The sequence below is a fragment of the Otolemur garnettii genome, unplaced genomic scaffold (genome assembly GCF_000181295.1).
Source record: "Otolemur garnettii isolate 467f Iridium unplaced genomic scaffold, OtoGar3 scaffold00057, whole genome shotgun sequence".
Classification (NCBI taxonomy): Eukaryota; Metazoa; Chordata; class Mammalia; order Primates; family Galagidae; genus Otolemur; species Otolemur garnettii.
Genome location: NW_003852452.1, coordinates 2,080,243 through 2,087,984, shown reverse-complemented (window position 1 = coordinate 2,087,984; position 7,742 = coordinate 2,080,243).

The following is a 7,742-nucleotide window of genomic DNA, read 5'->3' as shown; positions in this document are numbered from 1 at the left end:
GGGGCACGCCGGGAGCTGTAGTCCGCGGCCGCCCCGCCGGGTGCATAAGGCCAAGCCGGCTCTGACCCCGGAACCCCAAACCCGGGAAAGCCAAGAAGAGGGAACGCAGGAGTGTTTGGAGGCGTGCGGCTTCTGGGGTGCTTGACAGTGTCTGGAGAGTTCCAAAATAAGCAAAATGGATGACTGATCTTTTGCTGAAGAACCTCTCCACTTAAGAATTGTAGAGGGTTTCCTGCTGCACACCCTGCTGTACCCTAACAGGGGTCAATTTTATATTTTTAAACATTCGTCTTTTTTTCAATGCTTCTGACACGTTTTGTTCCAAGAGATTACGCAGTGCCACATTCAAACATCCTATAGGCACCTTAAACTGAATATTTAAAAAACTCAGCTTTCTGCGTGGATTCAAACTGCTTCTATCTATGCACTTTCTATCAATGTCACCATCTACCTGGCAGCAGAAACTTGAAAGTCAACCTCACTATTCACCTTCAGGGTAGTGAATACCTGGTTTTTGCTTTTTTTTTTTTTTCCCCCCCCCACTACCATGGACCCTTGAGTAGTTTGACTGCTGGAATCCACTGGTGTCCTCCAAGCTGGGAACAGAACAAGTGGCACCACTATGACCTATCAAATACTATTATAAGTGCTTTTGTCTTTTACTAAGTGTGGTCTCCCTCACCCAGTGAGGCCTTCCCCTCCCACATTTTACATCACAGCGGTGGTTGTGTAAACCAAACCGCTCAGTCTAAGGACCCCATCTCCCTGAATACAGTCGGAGTCTAGGGACAGGAATCTGACCAAGAGACTTTTGGAAAGAAACGATCTTTCTTGTGTTGCGCTTTTGGGTGCTAAAGACACCGTAAACCTGAATCCTCAGGAAAGGGGCTAGGTAGGGAATTAAGAGGGTTTTGCCATTTTGAAATGGGTTGAGAAACTGATGTTCACACAGAGAAAGGAGGACCAAGGCAACATGTGGGGAGAAAAGAGAGGGAGCCCTGATGATGTCCTTTTAAAACTGCTTGATCCAGCCTCTTAAGGGGGTCAAACATATCACTCTCCTCTCTCAAATAGATTTCTGAGCAAGTATCTCTGACCTAAAACACATTTTTTTCTTTCACTGCTTTTGCAAGCCTATATCTGGAAGTAGAAAGCTTCTTTACCTGTCCTAGTAGAGGTTAAATACATCTAGAACAGATGGATTGGAGTATATTTCACTGCCTCCTTCCTGAGGGGAAAAGATTTTTGTGCTTCTCAAGTCTTGGCTTTTTCTGAAGGGGGCAAAATAAGTCTTCCATGTTTTGGGTCCCAGGAGAGATAATGGATATTTCACAGCTCTTTGTGAAGTAGCTGATGGCTGGGCCCTGCTTGGGACTGGTGCCAGGAAGAGGAGCTTCATGCAGACCTGGGTATAGCTGTGGCAAACATGGATACCAGGCCTGGAGAAGGAGGGTGGGCCCTAGGAGGCAACCCAGTAGTACTGCAGGCCCAGGCCCAGGACTACACTGGCTCTCTGAACAGGATCATTGCATCGTGGCTGTGCTTCAGACACAGTAACACTGAGCTTGTAGGAGCTGTGCAAAGAGAACACTTGCTTCTTACACACCAACCCCCCTTTCTCCTTCCAGCCCCCAAAACACCCTTAGTTCTCTCCAATAGTATAGTTGCTGTTCTCTATAATATTTCCCTAGAGATCTATAAATGCTAGTGGACCGCCAACCCCGGAGTAGTTTGACTGCTGGGGCACCCTGGTGTCCACCAAGCTGTGGACAGAACAAGTGGCACCACTATTACCTATCAATTGCCATTATGACATTTTGCATAAGTTCCAGAAGACTGCAGACTCCTCTGGGAGAGGAACTGTTCCTTCTTGGTAATCTCATCCAGAACAATGCATCGGTCACAGTTCTGCTCAGTAAACACTGGTGAACTGCGTCTCACGTTACATTTTCAGTTTCTTCCCACACATACTTTTTTATATAGTTGCAATCTTCTACAAATAAAGAATTCTGTATTCTTTTTGTTGTTACAGCATAATTTTAGTTAGACCTGACGATCAGCTAAATGTTAATCTTGGAGTGGGGGAACAAAGAGGCGGGGGCGGGGGGGGGAGATAAGTTGGTAGTAAAAGCGGAAGGTGATGCATCTAGTTGAAGATATGGCCCACAAGTTTGAGAAATTTTTTTTCAATGAAATTAGAGTATACTTATTTAAGTCTGGAGGGTTTTTGGGTTTTTTTTGTCTAAAGTGAGAATGACTGTTCTAGGAAGAAGAAAGTGTTGTCTTTTCCTTCGGATCATATTGGAAAAGCAAATCACCACTGTCAAAGCAAATATTCAAAGTCATCCTTCCTTTAAAGATGAATGTGAAATACTGTTGCCAAAGAATATTTCACGTTTCTAGTAAAAGAATAGATCTTTATGTTTCTTCTTATTTAAAGATTTTATATAAAAATGAACTCAGTACACAGAGGAGTCCTTTCATTCAGTCACTCATTTGTTCACATTCATTGCCTTCCACAGGCCAGATTCTGTGCTACACATTAATTTTGCCAAATCAAGACCAGCAGGACCAGGAGCTTAGCATTATGGTAGAGACACAGGCAAACCATGGCAGAGTGTGGTGTGAGCTTTGATAGAGATGTAGGTGAGGGAGGTAAGCATGGGGACAAGTATTTAGGCTAGAATGAGGTTTTTGTTAGTTAAGATGACTCTTGAAAGGCTTTGATGTATAAGAATATTCTAGGTTGAGGGAACAGCCTTGTGGAAGGCACTGAGGAAGGAGACTGCATGATAAATTGGGGAACTGGAAGTGGGTCACTATGATTGAAACAAAAGAGACTTGTTGGTTAGCAGTGAAAGATGAAAATAGGGAGAAACCTGTGGACCTGATTATAGCATATAAAGGTCTCAGGGGCTCAGCCTTGTCAAGTAAGCTTTGGAGAGCAGGGGTATAGAGAGATTTACCATTCTTTGAGATGGAAAAAATGATATAACCAAATTTGGGAGGGGGTAGAATTCAGAATTTTGTTTTATAAATACCATATATGAGATACCCATTAGCTATCCAAAGGGGTATAAACTGTGGGCTGTTAAATATACTGGCCTGGAGTTCACATGGCGTCTGGGATATCAATATAACTTTGGCGTTCTCAGTAGGTAGCTACTATTCAAAGCCTAAAGGTTAGACGAGAATGAGAGGTAGGGGTAGAGAGAAAGGGAAGAACCTGGATAAGATCAGCTAAGGTGAAAAAGTTAGTAGAAAAGAAGTTCAAAGACTGAGAGCTGGGGATCTCCACCAGGGAGAGGTGAAGGAAAGGAGAGGAAGAAAGGGAACGAAACTGAGATAGAGTGCAAACCAGAAAGGAAACCAGACCAGCATGGAGGCTTGAAATCTGAGTCCATAAAAGGGTTAGAAAGAGGAAAAAGTGACCAACCACATCAAAGGCTGTGACTGTCAGTGTGGAAGTTATCAATGCCAAAATGAAGTCACTTATATCTAACCCTAACAAAATGGAGCAAGGAGACCATTAGGACATGACAGTCGTACATTACGCCTATCCCCAGAATACCACAGGGCTTTTTGTTCAAACTGAAGCTTGCTACATGAATCACACAGGACAGTTAGCCAGACAAGTTAGCTGTGTATGCACGAATGCTTGCCCGACACTGTCTCCACTAAGGAACAGGTGTCAACTCCTGCAGTAAGCCCCTGTAACCAATGTTCTTTTTGTTTCAAAGCAACTTCTATGTACTTCTCTCTTCTACCTTTAAATGCTTTCCTCTTACCTCAACCTCCCCAAATGTGCCTATGATCCATCTTACTTGCATATCTGGCTTGTACCTCCCTCCTATTCCTAGACAAACTCTCCTTTGGGAGAGTAACTCTCTTGTTATTTTAGGTTGACATCATGTAAGAGGAAGAATACATTGTCATGTGTTGTGTTTAGGACTGTGGACTCATGGGCAATCTTAAGAAAAGTAGATCTACTGACTTGGTGGTGGCAAAAACCCGATAGGGTGCACCACAGAGGGCAAGGGAGAAGGAAATGTGGGGATCATGAGTAGAGACAAATAGAGAGATTTTGATGTAAAGAAAAAAGAGGAAGGACAGTAGGTGAAGGGATATGTAGGAGTCAAGAGTTTTTATTTTTTTAGAGGTAGAAAATATGTGACTTGGCATATTGATAAAAATAGTACAGGAGAGAGAGGGAAATTAATGACACAGAGGGCAGAGGGGAGAATTGTTGGAGCTGTTTCCTTTATCAGACTGCACAGGGGATGTGATCTAATTTTAGTTAGAAGGACGAGATTTGCCAAGTGACAGCAAATAAACTTTAAGCTTATGAAACTATGGAACTGGAACTGGGCCCTCAAATACTAGATTCAAAGCTACTAAGAGAAGTCGTTCTGCCCAGCCCTGAGAAAAGCAGTGCTTCTGGGACAAGACTCTGCACTATGGCAAGTTAAAAATGCTCACCATTTGGATGATGTTAATGGAGGACGGCCATTTTCCAGAGGGATCTAGTCTTGCTTATAGTTAACAGGTATTGAAAACTTGTGTACTGTTCAGACTGCTGAATTCGTCCATGCCTTAGCTCATTTCATCCCTGCAACAAGCCTTAACCACCTAGCATCATTACCCAAGAGTAGATGAGAAAACTGAGCCTCGTTTAAGATGTTGAACTCCTACTCAAAGTCCCACCGCTGGCAAGTGGTCAGGAAGAGGTTTGAATGCAGAGTGTCAGACTCCAGAAGCTGTGTTCTAGGCCCCTGTGCTATGAGAAACAGTTTGGGATGATTTAGCAGTTAAAGTCTGAATTTCTGGGGAGGGAAAAGGACAGACACAGAACAGATAGGATCCAGTCAACGATGTCTCTGTAGCATGCTCTCTTCTCTCAGATAGATGGTGCATTTGGGCCAGATGACAGGAAAGACATGGAAACCGTGAGACCTTAAGAATGCTGTTCAGAAGAAAGCTACTGCTGATCATACCAAGTGACCCCCACCAAGTACTGTCTGAAAGGCATTGAAGCTGGAACAGTACGGGGAAAAGTGTTCTAGTTGAAATCACCTGGAAAGTAGAGACAGGAAGATGTAGCCCCCGATCCAGGATGAAGAAGGTAGTCATCTGACTATATCTTTATCCCTCAATGTTGCATTGAATAGAATACATATGCTAGCCTTAAGTCACACAGAGCACCAGCCCCATTGCTAAAGGAGCCCATCTTGGGGAAGGGAAGGCCCTGGATAGAGGTGAGTTATCCATGAAGGTTGTCACAAAGTTGCCTGGTTTCCAGGCTCACCTGCACTGCTCCTGCTGTGTGAATGGGACTGGAGGGCATTGCTTCTTTGAAGCATGTAGGAGTCTATGACCCTGAAAGGAAGCCAGAAATCCCAGAGTGCCTGGGCTAACACATTGTTCATTTCTCTGACTGCTACAATGTCCACAACAGGGGACCAATGTCCAGCAAGGGGCGGGAAATCTTTGCATGGGACTGAAAAGTTCCCCAGGGGACACAGCATCTCCTACACAAGCATTGTGCTCAGTGGTCTATGTGTTAAGATCTTCCCTTGACCACTTATTTGTCGACCAACCTTGGGATAATTACTTATTCTCTATAAGTCTAAATTTTCTCATCTGTCTCATGGATATAATAATAATGACCACATCATAAGATTGTTTTGAGGACTAAGTGACAATGCATAAAAAGTATTTAAGCACAATGAATAGCATAAAATAAGGGGCCAACAAATGAGGTTACTAAAACACTTGTGTAGAAGCACAAAAAGGTTAGTTTAAGAGCAAATGCAAAATATCACATTTCAGAACAAGATAATTAAATTCCTTTTTGCATAATACCTAGAGAGGCTCTTTGGATCAAAAGGTGAAGGACCTGGCCTGGATGAGCTGGAGTTACAGCATTTTTAAGATATTTGCCATGCCTTGCTGTGCTGTGCTGTGCTGTGCTGAAATGTGGACATTTCCATGCCTCCCAGCTAGAGTGGCTTCCAGACAGAGTCATTTGAACCAGGGTCCAAACTTAGAGAAGTATACTCCTCATGGCCATTCATGTTAGCACGTGGGGAATCATGTTAACAGGAGAGGCACAGGTGCCAGACATAGAGTGGGATTGTGAATGCTGCACAAGTAAGAGGTCAGATCTGGCCGTGAGCAGGTGGAATGCAAAGCTCCCAAGAGTCCCCCAAGAAAGTGGAAGAACTGGATAATGGCTATCTAGTAGGACATAGTTGTTTGAGGAATCGCATGTGAGAAGTTCAGGAAATGTTATTTAAATTTTGAAGTACCAGGAAACCATAGTAGGCTCAAGGACTGTGAGGACTTAGACATACTGGTATTTAGGCTACAGTTACTCTTGGTAAGATTCCAAACTTAATCATGTTGGTGAATGATTGGCAGAAATGGTCGTGGGTCTTGAAGCACTTAATTATCTTTGTTTTCATTAAGGCATTGGGTTTTGCTGAAAGACAGTGCAGCAGGCAGAATAATGGTTCCCCTGAAGTGTCCAAATTTGAAGCCCCAGAGCCTGCAAATGTGTTACCTAATATTACATGGTAAAAGAAGCTTTGCAGAGGCAATCAAGTAAGACATCTTTTTGGAAAGAAGTATGGAGAATCCTCAGAGAACTCACATTAGACCTCCCATTTGAACCTGCAATCCCATTACTAGACATCTACTCAGAAGAAAAAAACATCCTTTTATCATAAGGACATTTGCACTAGACTGTTTATTGCAACCCAATTTGCAATCTCCTAAATGTGAAAACAGCCTAAATGCCCACCAGCCCAGGAATGGATTAACAAGCTGTGGTATATGTATGCCATGAAATACTATCCAGACATTAAAAAAGATGGAGACTTTACATCTTTTGTATTAACCTGGATGGAGGTGGAACATAGTCTTCTTAGTAAAGCATCACAAGAATGGAGAAGCCAGAACCCAATGTACTCAATTCTAAAATGAGGGCAGTAGATGAGCTAATACAAGGAGGGGGGAGGGGAATGAGCAAGTGGGGAGGGCCATGGTGTGTGGTACACCTCTTGGGGGCAGGACACAACTATAAGAGGGACTTTATCTAATAAATGCTATTAGTGTAACCTAATTTTCTGTACCCTCAATGAATCCCAAACAATAAAAAAAATGCACCAAAAAAAAAAAAAAAAAAGAGAGAGAGAGATTTTAAGATGAAGAGATGATCCTGGATTATCCAGATGAAGCCAATGTAATCACAAGGCTCCTTACAAGAGGAAAGTAGATGTGTCAGTCAGAGGGACAGGACGTAAAAATAGAAGCAGAGGTGGAGAGGAGAGAAGATGCCACCCTGCCGGCTTAGAACACAGAGGGAGGCGCCATGAACCAAGGAACGGAGCGAAGGCAGCCTCTCGAACCTGGAGAAAGCAAGGAAACGAAGCTCCCCTAGATGCCCTGATTTGAGCCCAGTGAAACTGATTTGGAACTTCTGGCCTGTAGAAATGGAAAATAATAAATTTGGCTTGTTTTAAGCCACTAAATTTGTGGTACTTTGTTACAGCAGCCATAGGAAACTCAGACCAGAGGGTGAGGTTTGAGTATTTGGGCAAAGAGGGAAAATAAAGAGAAAGTGTGGTGTTTGTCCTCTGCCAGGCTTAATGGGCTGCCACCGGCTCCTGGGAAAGGGAGAGCCGTTGGTGAGAAAGAAGGAGCTGCGGGTCTGCAGGGGATTCCAGGGATGAGGACGAAAA